At 36.1% G+C, this 17,869-nt stretch overlaps 1 protein-coding gene and 1 pseudogene across 22 annotated transcripts in view; both read left to right on the top strand.

Moving 5' to 3' along the window:
* NRXN1 (neurexin 1) overlaps nt 1-17,869 on the top strand; it is a 1,120,881-nt gene that overhangs the window by 168,695 nt on the left and 934,317 nt on the right. The window lies entirely within an intron of this gene.
* On the top strand, nt 9,367-9,455 carry LOC113603309 (uncharacterized; annotated as a pseudogene).

Here is a 17,869-nt window from a genome sequence, read left to right as displayed (position 1 = left end):
AGAGTGTCATAAATTTCCAGTGACCAGCCTTTGGCTATAAATACAGAAAAATACTTGTGGGGTTTTTCTTCCATGTACAATATAGAATATCTGGAATAAGAATGACCTAACAGCTGCAGTCTGGGTGTTTTGAAAAATTACTCAATCTTTTGCAGTTTATTAAGCATCTTTTATATAATGCCAAAGATATTCTAGAATGCAAATATTTCTGAGCATTTCTACAAGTTCTTTAAAATGAGGCTATGGCAATTCAAAGCACAGACCCCTCCATTTCATAAATGACTCCGAACCTCTGTATTTTCCTACTCTAAAACTGCCAAAATTATCAGACCTGAAATGAGTTCAATTATAATCAACTTGGATGCTTTACCTTTTTAATTCATCCATATAAATAGTATTAGATTGATACGTCTTATGATTTGAAGTCATTTAGAAATAACTGTGTAATGAATTGGCAGTTACCTCAAAACACATGGATTGTGTTCTATAGCAGGAATTTTAGTTCCTATGTTGTTGTTGTTTGCTTGTATGTTTATATTTATTTAACATTTTCCCCCTGATGCTTTGGGGATATTGACTTTAACAACAATGTATATAGTGTTATTATGTGCCAAGCACCATTCTTAGCACTTAACAAACGTTACCATATTTGACCCTTATAACAACCTTAAGAGTTAGATGATATTACTGTTATTATTATTATTATCATCATGAAGACCTTGATTATACTGAGCATCTAGCACTAGATCTTAACGTTATCAAGGTTTCACTGTAGATAAAACATTGGTCACCTCCAAAGTCTTTAAAGCTTCTGATAGTATATTCTCTAGCCCTATGGCATTGGGGACTTAAAGTAGAGGTTGGAAGGGACTCATATTGGGCATTGGAGTGGATAAAGAGGGGGATTTTTAAGGGTATCAGCAATGAGAGTGTTATATTTTCTTTCTTATTAACTGTAATTTTTTTCCTTGTGCACCAGCCTAGACAAAAGATTTAGCTACTTAGCAAGACATAGCTGTAACACCCTCTGCTTTGTCCCTTAGGCTCCAGAAGTACTCTACCATTCTACTGGTAGTTCTGTAGCAACTCTAACGTATCCATTAGATCCCAGGTATCCAGTCCAACAACTTTCTTTCTTATCCCCTATCCCCATCAGAAGTCTCTTGGCACACTCCTCAACCTTCAGCTCAAGCATTTGTGTTTGCTTCACCAGACTGATGGACGGATCTTTCTGTATATGTGCATTATACTGCATACAGTCTCATTTTATTTTAGCTAATCTTCTGGCCTCATCTCTATCTCTCCCACTTAGTGGAAAGCATTCTATGAAGTAGAGACTATTCCTTGAATAAAAGACTCCTTGTAGAGAAGAAATATAAAAATGTCACAGAGAAGAATAACCCATTTATGTGACACATAAACACATCAGAGGAAAAGTTAGGAAATGTGTGAAAAAGTTAAGGGTAGGTATCTCTGAGTAGTGGTTATGAGATTTTTTTTAACACTTTTTCTAAAATTTTAAAATTCTCTACACTGCAAATGAGTTTCTTTTATTAAAAAAAAAACATAAGCATGCTGTAGGCCTATTAGAAATAAAAGTGGAGTTCCTTACTGAACTAGAACATTATATACAAAGAGCTTTTTAACAATAGTATAATTCCTTATGTGTGGAATGTAATGAGTGTTTAATATATTTGGATTAATGGGTGAATAAAGGAATTGAGTGTGACATCTCTGTTCAAACTGAGGAAATCCTTGTACTTGGAAATGATTTTGCACCATCCCTCCTGAGAATTTTAAAACTCCCCCATATGTTTTTAAAGACTCTGTACATGTTAAAAATGTTTTCCTTTCTCCAAGTCCTTTATGGAAAAGATAAAGACAATTTAAATAAATATGAAATTAGAATTATATCAGAGATGTCCTTAGGCACACCCATATCTAACAATGTGACATATACCTACATATTTCTCACAAACTGAATTAATGATAATTTCATTTATTCAGCATAATTTATTATTCATATTTATAAAGTCCTGCTTAAAAGGATACTGCTGTATTTTAGAACTTTGTGTAATTCTGGACCATGTAAGACCATTTTAAAGCCTGCATATCGAAATTAAGTTAAAAGGAAGTCAAATTATAAATAAATAAGACAGTTTGGGACTTTAAAAAAACTTCCTGTTTTGCAAAATTTCAAACTTACAAGATCAACTCATCTTAAATGATGAATTGATAACATATAAAAATTAGGTCAGAAAAAGGAGAACACTCCTGTTTAGAATTAAACCAAGCATATATACCTGAGATAATTTCAGTATATTTCTGGATATGTTTCAGAATAATTAGAAAATGAAAGCCCTAATGAATAGACCTTTCTAATTACTAGGCATTTATCCTACATACTGCTAATAAATGTTTAATTTTGAAGAGTTAAAATTTTTCAATAAAATATGACTAACACTATATTTACAATGTGTGTACGTTCAGAATACACTTTAAAATTATACCCTGCCCCCAAGTTACCATTAACACATCATTCAACAAAATAAATTGACTTTATCCACATCAGTGTACTAACTTCTAGGGATGATCTACATCATTGGTGACTAAGTGAAGTATACAGATACAGATTACAAATGGTCCTGTGTAAGATGTGATGAGTGAAATGGAGGACTGGTGGAGAGCTTCTCCTTGAAGCTCAGAGAAAGGAGAAAACATCTTCAGTATCCAAGTGGGATTCCAATTATGGGAGAGAAGGGGAAAAGAGGATGCTAGGCCAGAAGACGGGTTACATGGCCCAAAGTATGCTAATAGGAAGTTGACTTTTGGAGACAGAGACAAGAAAAGCCTACACTGAGAGATGTATGCAAAAGCATAGTAAATTGTAAATGCAGAGCAGTAATTAGGACTAAATAAGAAACCCATGTGAATGTTTATCTACAAAATGAGATTCAGTGGCTGAATGAACTCTATTCAGTATGGAAGTTGTGGTAGAATGGGGAAGTCAAAGCTGAGTAGGTGGAGCTTGGGTAGGTGGAGTTTAAAAGACAAAGCTTAAGGTTACTTGGATCCACTGTAAATGAATATTTACTATACTAGGAAATTTGGGAATTTAGAGAGTAATGACTATTCATTTCTTCTATATTATGTATCCCCAAACTTCACACAGATTTGATATGCCAGCACATATTTCCCTGAGTAATTTCCCTGAAAATGTTATTGGATGCATCAGTAATTTTTTTTAAACTTTAAGTTTGTTTATTTTGAGAGAGGGCATATGAGTGGAGGAGGGACAGAGAGAGAGGGAGGGAGAGAGAATCCCAAGCAGGCTCTGCACTGTCAGCGTGGAGCCCATTGTGGAGCTCCAACCCACAAACCATGAGATCATGACCTCAGCCAAAATCAGAAGTCGGATGCTTACCATACTGAGGCACCCAGGCACCCCTCTGAGTAAAATTTTTATAATATTTAAAGATCCAATCACAGTATCATTTTAAGTACCTAGAATTACATAGAAATTACAATCAGTTTTTGGAAATTATTTTAAAAGCCAAAGAACTTTTAAATGTCTTACTCACTTTTGAATTCCCAAAACTTATCATAGTATCTAGCCCAGAGTGGGTGCTCAGAATTGTTTATTAAACTAATGAATAATGTATTTAATTAATTTATTAAAATGTTTCCTTCAGCTTTAACACTTTATGTTGTCAATTAAGTAGAAATTTCAAATCAATTCACACATGTTGAGTTCCTAAAAGGGCTAAGAATGTTTGGGTTTTCGTGGACATGAGGGGTATAATGCATTGTTCCTGAACTTATGGAATTCAGACTCTAGTGACATAAGTACCTTTTAATTAGATAAATTAACTAATTAAAGTATATTTTATTATAATTCATTAATATAGAATTTCTAGTCTGTGTCATCAGTAGTTGTAGATGTAATTACATCACTAATTAAACTTCCAAAACTGGTCAGAGTGCTATGTCAGAGTCCTTTAAAAGTGGATTTAACTTGAATTTTTAACTTGAATATTAGTTCTTATATGTGGAATTAACCTTCCTCTCTCCTCAAAGTAATTTACATTAATATTTATTTGATTAGCTGATTTTCTTTTCTGGTTTGCTTTTAAATCAGTATACCTTAACTGATAGCATTTTCTCCCAAACTGTTTTTAGCAAAATTTAAAAAAGAGAAAATGAAAATAATCATGGTGGTTGTGGTGGTGGTTATGGTGGTAACCATAGTAATTCTGTCATCCCGAAGATATTGCCTAATAGTTCTTCATCACTTCAGCCCTTTAACCTCAAAGAAGATCATTAGAATAAATTAATTTTTGTTTTCCCAAAAGAAAGGACTGATGGGTCATCTAAATTCTTTGAGACTATTGATTTTTATTATTAAACTTGAAGAGTTCTTCCATAGCAAGAAGTTTATCACATGTCACTAGGAAAAGTATAATATCTTGTCAATTTAAAACGGAAAGGTGATGTGATATAGTTTTGTGTGAGCCTAAAGAAGACTGGACTCTGACTATGAAGGAATTTCTACATTGTTGAATATTAAGTTATTTTACATGTTTGGACTACATCCTTTTGCCTTAGAAATGGGTTTCCCGAATCGGTATTTAGGAAGTATTTTTTTTATCAAAGATGATAAAGGGTTTTTTAATTCCTTTTTTAGTTCTTTCCCTTGCTTTTATGGCTACATTTTGAATTCTTTGGGCAAAAGTATATACTGAGGAATGGGGAGGAGATAAACCACTGTTTCCTCAGCCGACCACCAGGAAAGGAAAATTGTTGCCACAATGGAAGTAAAATGTTGTCAATGAATCTTCCCTAATTTCTGGCTTGCATTTGTAGAACCAAGTATGAAAAAAGAACATAAATATTATCATTGGTCTATAACAATTGTAATTCCTCAACAATAAACTCTGATAATGCCCTTTTAACTAGAACTTTTAAGACTCTGTTTCTGTAATTCTTGTTAAACCTGGACAATAACTGAAAATTATTCATGGTTTGGGGAAAATGCAATTAAATTACCTTGTAAAAAGGAATTGTAAAGAAGCAATTTAATTGTATTTCTTCTACAGTTCAGATCATTATAAATTTTAGTGGAAGTATTTGTCTTTAAAAAGTGCATCTTGTTATGTAGTTAAAAAGTGTTTTGGGGGGATTTAGGATATAAATGTGTTCCTTGTAAAATTAATTGCTGTCAGAAGTCTATCAGAAAGTCCTTCTTTTTAACTTTACCCATTCTTATGAATCTTGCCAAAGAGTAATAACTCTTATGTCTGTAGGAGTGTTTAGTTAGACTTAAAAATGTAGCCAAAGTGCTTTTTCAAAATACTCTGGAGACATTTGACTTGTATACTTCATTCACATGTTCTGCCATACTTATATATTAGCTTTACATTGCAATTACCATATAGATAATCATCATTAAAATAATCATACAAAGGCATATCTCACCAACAGACCAGAAAAAAAAAAAAACTATTCAAAGTCATTCTGGGCTACTGAATTTGGAAACTTGAGAATACTTTTAAGCAAATCTAGCTAAATAAATGTGCACCCTGGAGAGCAGAATGGCTTTTTGTTTTTAATCCATTAAAGGTCATTTAATTTCTTCACAGCTCTCCCTCTGTCCCTCTCAGCCATTTCCCCTCAGTGAACAAATATTTGCACAATGTCAGTGAGAAAGTAAAACCCCCCTGTTGATTTTAGTGAGCCATCTAAGCAGGTGTTTAAAACAGAGTCTCAAGAACTCCCAAGTACAGGTCTTAATAGGGGCAGTGAACATCTAGGACTCAGTGCTTTGACCAGTCAGAACCCAGACACTGCTGAGGAGTCAGGAGGAGGCCCCCTGGACGGATGTGTTTAGGTAAGTAATCACTCTGTTTCTGTTTGTGGTAGTATGCTGAAGAGATGCCGAAGTAAAGGTGAATATGCTTCTGAAACTCAGAGCTCAGAGTGGACTTCCTTGGAATACTAGATAAATGAATTTTCTGACTGAAATAAAACATTCTAAAGGTGGTTCCTTTCAGTTACCCTCCAAAGACAGATGCAAACAAATAGCTTGCAAAAAAGTATTATACAAAAGGCAGTACTTTGCACTACATTATCAATTACTAGTAATAGTGCCATAGAGATCTTTCTTTATCCTGTTGGACTTTAAGGAAGGAAAGAATTGTAGTTTTGTTTGTTCGTTTTGCTCTTTTTGTTTGTTTGTAGAGCCAGTGCATTTGTAACTGTTTGGAATTCTCTGAAGTATGTGAATTGCCCTCTCTCCTAGTTCCCTATATTCCAGTAATGACCCAGTTTTGTTTGTTTTAACTCTAACCATTCCATTGTTAACCACTGTTATTCATTTCCCTACCTGTCCTGACATTACATTTGCCCTTAACGAGACATGGGAACTATAAATATATTACTCATGCTGTTAAATGATGTTAGGGAAGAATACATAGCTTGAAAACCCCCATTACACATCAGTAATGATAGCCATGTATACTGCAAGAAAATGACCTTTAGCTTAAAACAATTCATCTTGTGTCAGAGTGGATGACTTGGTTTTCTTAGAAAATTTTAACTCCGTTGCCTGGTCAGTTATCTCAAGAAAATTTTTTCTTCATCAGATGATAACATTTAATCAATCAGTTTAACTGCAAAAAAAACTGTCATTGGAAAGTATACAATTCATAATAATTTATTCAGGTTCATTTCATTTTGAAAGTGGAAAAAAAGGTAAGGATACATTTTATTTCGCATTAACTGAAACTCTAATATAGATATAAATCATCCTTAATGCAGCCATTAGCCACAGTTTCAATGTGGTGGAATTCTTCTTACCTTTCTATAATAATTGGTACTCAACAGTAGATATCTTATGTTCTTAGATATTTCATTTACATATTAAATTTGATTCTGAGGACCTAATTTCATGGAAACATAATTAGAAATAAGAAGCGAGAGACAGACCAATTTGAAGGAATGGTGAAAGGTGACTGGTATTAGGAAAGAAGAAAGCTAAAGATGCTGAGTTTATTTTTTCTGCCACTGGTTCTGCAAAGTCTGACAAGTTATTTAATCCTCAGTTTTTAAAATCTATAAACTTGGGATTATATGATACCTCTTTCTCAGGATTTTTTTAAATGAGCTAACATAAATATCAGTACCTGACACATAGTATGTACCTGATAAGAGTTTTATAACGTTAAAAAAAATTGAGGCTACATAGTGTACAATGGATAGATGTATGGTCTCTGGAGCTACATAGATCTCGATCGAATCCAGACTCTTTGCTTCCTTGTTTTGTGACCATGGTGGTGCTGCATAACCTCTCTGAGCTTCAGATTCCTAATTTGTAAAACTGAGGTGATTGAAAAAACCTACTAATCTTAGGATGTTTCAGAATTTGGGTGTCTTTATCATCTTTATTTTTTTTAACATTTATTTATTTTTGAGACAGAGAGAGACAGAACATGAATGGGGGAGGGTCAGAGAGAGAGGGAGACGCAGAATCTGAAACAGGCTCCAGGCTCTGAGCTGTCAGCACAGAGCCCGACACGGGGCTCGAACTCACAGACCACAAGATCATGACCTGAGCTGAAGTCGGCCACTTTACCGACTGAGCCACCCAGGTGCCCCGTCCTTCTCATCTTTAGATAAGACGATACTTTTATTCTCTAGAAATGAAATAGAAATTGCAGGATAATGAGAAACCAAGATCAGTCAAAGGGCTTTCTTTCCCTATATCCCCTAATAATCACTTTGGCAGATAACACCTGAACATTCTTTGTGGGGCTCCTAGCTGTCTTCTGTGGTTCCACCTGTCCCTGAGTCCTAACCTACAGTTGCTCCCTCTGGGATGGTGGTGAGCCGCAGACAGCTTTGCCTGCAGCTTTTAGCCAGGTTCTGTAAGTGCAAGCAAGAGATAGGATGTGGAGGATAATTTTTCCACGCCTTTTATTTTTCTTTCAAAGATTAAATTAGTGGCCTTAATATTTTATCTGTAGTTTTCTTTCTTTTATTTTTCTGGAAGAATAAAGGGCCAGTTTCCCTAATCGTCATGTTCATCTCCCTTCACCCACCCCACTTCAGAAGAACTAGAAAGCATACATGCTTAGAGACAGGCTTTCCCCAATTAGGTGGTTGACAAAGCAAGTCAGTAGAGCCAGCAGCTTGATCAACCTACCTGTGAACTTGTTAGAAATGTAAATTTCTGGCCCCACCTAGGAACTGCTGAATCAGAAAGTACAGAGCCATGGCCTTGGAATTTGTGTTATAACAGTCCCTCCAGGTGCTTCTGGTCTGACTAAAAATTTGAAAACCAGGGATGCTTGGGTGGTTCAGTTGGTTAAGCATCCAACTTCGGGTCAAGTCATGAACTCACGGTTTCAGTTCAAGCCCTGCATCGGGCTCTGTGCTGACAGCTCAGAGCCTGGAGCCTATTTCAGCTTCTATGTCTCCCTCTCTCTCTGCCCCTCCCCGCTCATGCTCTGTTTCTCTCTCTCTCTCTCTCTCTCTCTCTCTCTCTCTCAAACATGAAAAAAAAACTTAAAAAAATGAAAACCAGTGTTTTCAACATAGTGCACTCATCAGAAACCAACTTTCAAAGGTCTTTCAGATGCTGCACATTCTCCTCCCTTGACATAGGTGGGTATTTGGAAGAGGACCAGAGGTCTTGGCATGCCTTCAGTAAGATCAATAGGTAGTCTGTTAATCTCATCATTTTGCCCTGAGAAGTGAATATTGTTACTTGCCAGTATTAGAGGATCTGCAGATTCTATGTAGGAGATTTTCCTGAGTGTCACCTATCATTTCATTTCAAAAGATTTTTTTGAGCAATTAGTGCTAGGCAGATAGTGTACTTTTGATAAGTGATAGTAATTATTATTACTGCTTTAAAACTAATCCTTATGTTCTTTTTGTGAAAACTTCTATTTTCTTCATATATATTGTCTCTATTATTTATGTCATTCTGCTACTCTACTGGAGAATGAAAATATTAATGACAGTCCCCTACTTCACGGAGCTTGAAATCAGGTTGATGTTCATGTTTTTATTTGACCCACCCAGGTTTTTAAAATTTCATCCTGGCCAGAGACATTTGTTTTTGTTCACTGCTATTTTGTTCACTTAGCACAGTACCTGGAGGTTTAATAAATACTTCTTAATAAGGAATGATTGAATGCATGGATCCAAATACCCAGTGAAAGGAAAATATTCTGAGGTCCTTTGTATGTCTTACCTTTTGTGCCCAAAAGGACCAATGGCTTTTTATGTTTAAGTTGAGTAAGACAGGTGGACACTTGTGCACAGCAGAGACCCCAGAAACACTAATCCTGATGTTTGCACACTATCACTTCTCGGCCTTTTGGCTAAGATCAAGTGTAGTATCTGATGTTTGCACACTATTAAGACTTATTTAGGTGTCCTGCACACCCATCTACGCACAGCAGTCTCGGACTTGACATTTCAACCTGAAGAGGTGCCCTATTTTTAAATGCTGGTGGTAATGAGACAAAAATCTCCCATCTCATAGGCTCACCATGTTCTAGCAGATTTTTATTGCACATGGACCCTATGTCTCAAAAAGATTTGATAAATCAGCGGGATTTTGCCATTTTTTTCTGTCTGACTAGGGTTTCTATAATAAATTAGGCCATTATCCAGCCTGATAAGCAATCAGCCCAATGCTATTCATTTGGAAATCACCATAATAGGCTGGGAGGCTAGGAGAAGGAAAATGTAGTTCCATGCTTTAGCTTTAAGAACACATCAAATTGTTTTCGGATATTTTTAGGAGAGATGTCAGAAGCTTTTGTGTTAAAGTCTCAAAAAGTGTGGCCACTTAGAGCCTAATCTTTAGAGAGTAGTGCACAGATACACAGTGAAGCTATGGGGTATGAAAGGGGACAAAATGCTCTTGTCCTTCACTCTGCTAACCTCGAATCAAGCTGTGCTTTTATTCCCTCAGCTGACTCTGAAGCAGATTGGCACTAAAACTCAATATAGTTTGAAACACACACAAACCCACTCAGCTAATTAGCATATTTGGAAAGTGTTTTGTAGACCTTTATTTGAGGCAGCGTTCAGGAAGCAGCCCAGACCTGAAATTGCTGCAGTGGTGTAATTATTTATCTTAGACATTATAAAGACTAGAAGTCTTTTTGATAATCATTTTAGAAAGGTCATCTGAAAAACCTGATTATTCTTCTTGAAGTTAGCTTATTATACTTTCTTTGAGTTCTTAGAAGAAAAAATATTATCGAAGCTCCCATGCTGTTATTATATTATAAACCCCTTTATAAAATATCTTACCACATATAAGATTGAGGGATATCAAAGATCAGATTCTTCTTGATAAAGAATGTTTTCCTCCTCTTCCTTCTCCATGTGGAATTTGCAAACACTTGACTTGAATGGAATTCCTTGTTTGGCCCTTTAGTCTTAGTCTCTATTCCATGTGGCCTGGGTCACGCCTGTCTGTCTCACTCTGGGGCTCCAGCTCTTATGCAAGATGTGGCCCAGAGAAAGAACTCAGGGAATGGTCAGTGAGGGTGAAATGAAAGAATAATTTGTGCATCCAATATAAATGCCTCTATCTGGCTTTCTAGGCTCCCTCACCTTGACTCTGTTGCATGTGCTTCCTGACTCCTCCCCACCTTGGCAGGTTAATGTCCCCTGCCCAAGTGGCCAGATACCCACATAGATCCCAGGTCTAAGCCTTTTCATGTGCTGCTTTCTTGGTCAGAAATGGTCTTTAGTATCTTTTCTACAAAATATTCTCCCACCTTTTGGGGCCTCTTCAGGCCACACCTTAAGTCACAAAGTCTTTTTCTGATCTCCACTTCTCTAAAATCCTATTTGGCCTCTGATTTCCATAACAAGAATTAAAATATTAGGCTGCTGTTGTGAGTATAGGGTTCTCAAAAATCAAACAAATAGACAACCAAAAAGATAAGTGACTTGCCTTGCAGTTTGGTTTTGTTTTTCCTGATGTTGACATCTTGTTATGTCAGGGACATTATTTGTTTTCCTCTTATCATCAAATCAACTTAGTACAGTGGTATTCATGTTGTTGATTACCACTAAATAATTGTAGACTGCTTGAAAGTCCTAATCTTAGGTCTTCTTCCATCTTTTTTTTTGTCAAAAAAAAAAAAAAAAGACACATACACACACACACACACACACACACACACACAGTGATATAGTAAGGGCTTTAGAAAAAACAAAATACAAGGACAGTTTCCCATGCTGAACTGAATCCCAATAAGGAAAAGACTGCTGTATTAGTGTCCACAGTTTATAAGGGGATATATATTTATCCATCAATATTTAGTTGTAACTTTAATTGGTAAATAAGTATCTGATACAACATAAACTTTTATTTTCTATAAGGAAATAGCATTCTGAATATTAAAAATGTGAAATTATTGAAGAGTTTCTCCTTGGTTCAAGTTACTTCAGAGGGAGAGCTGAGTGTATCTTATGATTTGTTTTTTTGCCCAGCATTGATTATCAATGACAAGCATTTTGTCCACACCTTCCCCACAGCACCCCTCTAAATTGTTCATTTATCTCACACACACACACACAAGAGGAAGGAAGGAAGGAAGGAAGGAAGGAAGGAAGGAAGGAAGGAAGGAAGGAAGGAAAGAGGAAAGGAAGGAAGGAAAGAGAGAAAGAGAAAGAAAGAAAGAAAAGAACCTAAAAACCAATCTGTGTATATTTCTATTAGGCGCTTCCCTTCACAACTCAAGAAAAAAAAATGTTAAAGACTTCCTCTTTTTTCTTGCAACTCTTCTTTTTCTCTGAATAATCATTTTGTTTTTCTGTAAAATCATCTGATTTTTTCTTGTTTTCAGTATTCCACATTGCCCCTAGAAAGAATTCTTACTTGAGCTGAACAAGATGTTGCAGCGTTCTGTGGCATTCAGCTGACACTTAGAAATTCTCCTTTTCCACTCTTGCCAAATCTAGCTTCTCTACATTAGCCCCAGCCCCTGCCAAGGCGATGGTGGTTTGGAGAGTGAAGGGGTCTGGTGTGTTTTTGGAAGAGACAGCATGGATGAATTCTGTATGCAGAGACCAAAGGCTTCAGAGCCAATAATTGCACATGTGAAGTGAGTGTTAAAGGAAAAAAGAAAAATGTATTTCCTTTCTTCTCTTCATGTTTTAATATTCTTAGGCCATTAGGCTGAAGTACTGCATCAGAACAGGATGGTGAGGGCCTCTGCATAATGAAAGAATAATGCTATTTGCTTTAAGATCTGAGTGGAGATAAGATTTACAGGCCAGGCTATTAATGAGTCCATCAAAAGTTTATCTCTGAGTTGGACTTCCTATCAAGAAGGAAGTACACTTCACTCAATATTTACATCTGAGAAAAATGGAATATCTACTGATAGCCACTTATTGGGCCACTAAATAAATCATTGCTGCGTTGAGACTACCAGATGGGTTTTATTCTTGATAAAATGGTACAATTTTATATTGAAAGCTTTTAATGCAAATATCTATCATATTTATAAGCCTAATTTCAACCATCTTGATTTCTGATTTAAACTCAGAATTTTCATATGTCAAATGGCTTGAGCTAAAGTTAAGTCTGCATAGTATGACTGGAATTATGATAAAATGATTTGCAAGTGTACAGTGTGCCTTAGCAAAGAACAACTTTTTTTATAGTAGCCTTTTGATAGATATGTGGTGTTTTAATTCAAAACATTTGTTTTATTTCCAAGCCAATCACTGCTATTAATTTAACACTCTAAAATAAATTGCATCTTGCATTTAAGTGGAGAAAGCTGTTTCTCCACTTAAATGGAAATCTAAAAATTCAGATTTTTTTTCCCAACAAAGGAGTCTGGGTTTAATTCCAATAGCAGCTTTCCAAGCTTGAAAAGGAGACAGCACAGATGTCCTTGAGAATGATTGTGCCCAAACACTGAGACAATGGTGCTGCTTCTTATGTTAGAGTTTTGTTCATCAAAACCACATAGAAATTTTCTGAAGACAGTTTTAAAAAATTATTAATTTGCTTTATTTGTGTCTTTATTGGCAGTGCCTGCTGATGAATATGTAGAGCTTATTTCAACCAGCCTTTTGAAATCTGACCATAAACAATGAAGCATTTGGCTCCAAAGTTTGTCTTGATGCATTCTGAAAATAAATTCTATGTAGATAAAACATGCTGAGTTTCCCCCCACCACTGATCCCCTCTCCCCTGCTCATTTTATGTGGTAGGAAAAGAAAACATTTACCCATCAATAAAATGCTGATACCTAGCTCTGTAACCAAAGCACCCAGAAGCACATGTAAAAGTATAACAGAAAAAGATCCTTGCATCAGATTGCATCATGTTACAGCAGGTGGTGTAAACCCTCATCATCTAGTGCTGGGTTGAATGAATAATAAGGTTCCTAGGCTTTGGTCTGCATTCCATTCTATTTTTCATTTATTTGTATTAAGTTTTCCAAAAGGCAATAGAATTACATGCTAAATTAAATGCCACAGGTGGTAAGAATTGTATGAATTCAAAAGGGAGGAAGATTACTGAGGAGGGGATAATCAGAAAGGGCTTCCTGGAGAAAAAGGCCTTGACCTAGACCCTGAAGAATTGTAGACTCAATGGGAAATGATGAACCACTCTCCAGAGAAATTGATGTCCTCCTGTATCCTTTTTCAAAGAGGTTAGTCTCTGAGTATATACTTCTAAAACCTAGATGTTAACTGCCTCTTCATTTTTCTCTGTAAGCCCTCCAAACAAAATCTCCCACAAAAGCGTCAGTGAGCCACATAGAATTCACCAGTGATCATCCTTTAGAACAGGAAAGGAAGGGTATTTTTCACATCCGAAATCGACCCATATAAAATACTGCCAGCCATAGCTGTTCACCAAAACATTTTCCCAGTCGTGCAACTGCCAAAGGTTTTTTCACTGACCTCTCCACTGAGTGCTCCCCCCTCAGCCAAGTTCCTCCTTCACTCCTGAATTGATACTGGCAGTATGAAGTTCACTTTCCTCCTCTTTCTTAAAACTGACTCAGACACACACAGGCTCAACTCTCACCCTGAAGCGAATTTATCAAAGTCATCTCTCAACAAAGCACACAAATAAAGTATTATTCGTTTCATTCAATATGTATGCAACAAAAAAAGAAAACAGTACTGTAAAACTCAGTGTTAACATTTAGACTGGTGCAAGGATTTTGCCAACTTGATCTAAAAGTAATTGTAGAAGACTGGCCCTTGATAACAATATAACAGGGCATTTGTGTCCGGTTGTGTCCGGTACACTGGATGTGGCAATTATTGTGAGAATGGGGTGGGTCGGTTCTCTGAGAATTATTCACTACTCAAAACCTCTTCAATATCTAAACTAGTCATGCTGTAGGGATCCCTACACAGGAATGTGATATTGAAGCAGAAGAGAAACTTGTACATTACCACTCTGAAAGACCAGAGAATGGTAACACCATCAGAAGAAAAATTAAATGAATGAAAACACAAAAGTAAATAATATAAGCATCACAAATATTCTTTAAGTTATGACACTTGCCTAAGATAAGAAAATTAAAAATAAATACCTCTCTTTGTGCACACTTGTCTTGATATAAAATTTGTGGGAAACATTGATTATATATTGGTACTAGATTTGCTCAAAGTTATAAACCTAGAATAAATCTTATTTTTTTTCTCTGAATAGATTACTCCTTATCTCACCTTTTCTCATGGGAAAGCTTTCCTCTTAGAGTTACTGTGATAGAATACACTGAATGAGAAAAACAAGAAGTTATGTGCAGGTTGAGAGAGAGATCTGTTTTCTGAAGTTGTTGTAAAAGAATTATTCATAAATTTACAGGGCCGCAAACAGCCTGAGCAGGTTCCTCAGTCCTCCTCTTGCTTTTCAGGTAGGAGGGGTGTGCATAAATAGTACTAACCAGGTGAGAAGCTATCTAGTTTGTAAGGCGATCATCTCCTCAACGTCCTCTTCTATAGCTGAATCTAAAAGCACTTTGTCACCAGACTGTTCTTTCCAGTAGTTCTAAAAATTACTTCTCAGCAATGTAAGTGTCAGCCTGTATGGTTGAAGCTTATTATCTTTCATTCTGTCTTCAGAATGAAAACTGAGAACAACCAGCTGTATTCTGCATAATTATGCCCCTAACAAAATGCATTCTTAGAGACTGTGACTTCCTACTAGGTGGAAAAGTGAGCTCTTGTGTCCTGTTGCTCATTGTACATAGTGTTACTCTTTTCTCCCCCCAATGACCGCATGAACTCATCAAGTTCACATGCAGAGCAAGTGAGAAGAGGACCATAGGTACCATTTGGGACATTAAAAGGGCCAATTCTTATGAACATGTATCTGTAGCACTCTGTATGCAGCTTAAGTAAATACGCTGTCTTCCTTTCTTCTGCTGAACTGATACTTAAAATAGTACACATAACATGGAATGGTAGAAAGGAACCTTTCTCGGTTGTACCCTATTGGTTTTCCTTTTCTCAGTTGTACCCTATTGGTTTTCTGGTAATTTAATCCCTACTGTAAGGTGTCCAGAAGGGGTACTTGAACTGGGCAGCCGATATAAGAATAATTTGAGGTGCTTTTTCAAAACACAGGTTTCTTGGCCCAAACCCCAGACACACTTAATTCCAATCTCTGGAGGGAGGACCTGGTAATCTATCTTTTAAATAGTTTCCTGGTGGCTGCCAAATCTGAGAAAACAAAAAACAAAAAACTGTCCTGTCATCCACATTGCATAGTAGTTGGAAAGCCAAAGAAAAATACTTTTATAGTTGTGAAAATATTGTATTTTCAAGTCCCTTGTGCCTGCATTGGCTGTAGAGCGGAATCCCAAGTGGAAGAAAACTGTAGGTATCATACCATTTACAGAAATCTGTTAAGGTTGTCAGGAAGAATGACTGTCAAGTTGGGCCAAGTAAGATTTGAATAGTAGTCAGAAAAGCAAAAGGCCGTTGGCTATCCTGCCAAGCACCAAGTCTCATTTTCCTCAAACTATAATAAGTTTTCAGTGAGACATCTTGGAAATAACCAGTCTGTTCTTTCAAACGAAGTGTGGTTTAAAATATGTAGGACAATGTAGCTTGAAGTTAGACTATTGCTATTCACAATGTAGTGCATTGAATGTACTGTACTTCAGTGCACAGCAAGATGAATACAGTCTTCTTCTGATGGTAGGTTTCCATGGGATGTTCTTTTTTTTTTTTTTTTTTCTTGCACTGTGGTGTGGATTTTAGCATTTGGATATGCTTGCATACTAGAACAGGTCTTCGTGTTAGTGTAGGAGAGGGGTTATGCTCTGTATTTTTAGTCAGTTAAGTGAAATGCAATTTTAACTTCTGCTAGGAAAAAAAAAAGTCGTGTGTGTGTGTGTGTACGTGTGTTTTTTCTTGCTCATCCATTTTTCTTCTTTTTTGACGCCTAATATACTTCTGTATTAAATGACAATATTGAATTGTGAACTAAAGTGACAGTTTTTATAGCTATGCAAATAATAAGCATTTGGGTCTCTAAGTTTAAAAGGAAGGGAAATATCTATTGCTGTATCTGCCATGCTGATCACACAATTTCCTGAAAATGGAAGTGATTTCAATCTTGTCTTTTGCCAAGGAGAATTTTACAGACGTTTCACATTCAAAATGTAGTCATCATTTAAAGTAAGAAAATTGCACTCAATGGGGGGAAATTTCATTAAAAACATTATTTTGTGCAAACTTACAGTCTGAATAAAACATAGAAATTAGAAAAAGTACATAAAGTGTTTACAAAATTAACAGTTTGTGTTGGCAGGAAGTTCTGCACTCCTTTTTCTTCAATTATGAGGAGATTTTCTCATTATGCTGCTCTATTTAAAGCTTGCTATAATTGACTTACATATTAAAGAGAATAATAGTGACAAATACAGATTAGGGTGCCTGTGTTTATGGATAACAAGTTGTATACAGAACCTCTTTGAGCCATTTATCCAGTAAGGGATATGCTTGGTTGCAGGGAAAATTAAACGCCCAAGTTTATCATAGGTATAAAAGAGATTTCTTCCTTAAGCCCAGAGTCCTACTCATATGAATGTATGATGGGGCTTCTATTTCTATTTTTTTTTTTCTGGTCCTCTTTCTTGCACAAAACTAAGACATGAATAAAGATAGGTTACTGCAAAAGAGAAATCTCACATATAATTTTCAATAGCATCTCCCCTATAAGCCACACACTATTTTGAAAGTTCAGGAATAAAATACATAGATGAAATGAAACTTGTGACTGTGACACAGAGAAATGTAAGCATCCTGCTCCCCTGAAAGTAATCATAGAACAAGCCATTGGAGAACCTGGATGTAAAGGATTCTTTCTCTCAGAGCTAAGATAGCATGTTATTGCCCTGCTTTTCATGCAGATTTCCATTTGAAAATCGTCACTGATATCCCACTGTGAGATTGTTTTGTTCAGTAAGAGGTTGAAGAAATGTGAGCATATAGAATGTCTTAAAGTTCCTTTGTGCAGCTAGTCAGCACATACAGACAGTCCTAAGACAATAGAGAAAAAAATCACAACACATTTATTCTACAAAGTACCACTTCTCTTACACGTGTTTCAGCATCTTTCTGGCTCTGGGTTGGTTTCAGTAGTGAACACGGATAGCTAATCAAGGTGAGCTTACTGAGAACAAACCAAATCAGACTAATAAGATGTCTTTTTCTGGGAGAACTGTTTTGAGATTAACAGAGACCTGCTTGTTAGCACAGCATTTAAAAACTCTTTTATGATACTCTTGTGGACAGCAAGAGGAAAGGATGATATGTCACTAAGACAGAGAATAGCATATATGCCAGT

Source organism: Acinonyx jubatus, chromosome A3 (assembly GCF_027475565.1).
Source record: "Acinonyx jubatus isolate Ajub_Pintada_27869175 chromosome A3, VMU_Ajub_asm_v1.0, whole genome shotgun sequence".
Classification (NCBI taxonomy): Eukaryota; Metazoa; Chordata; class Mammalia; order Carnivora; family Felidae; genus Acinonyx; species Acinonyx jubatus.
The sequence above is the reverse complement of the archived record's forward strand: the minus strand, read 5'-3'. Positions and strand labels throughout refer to the sequence as shown.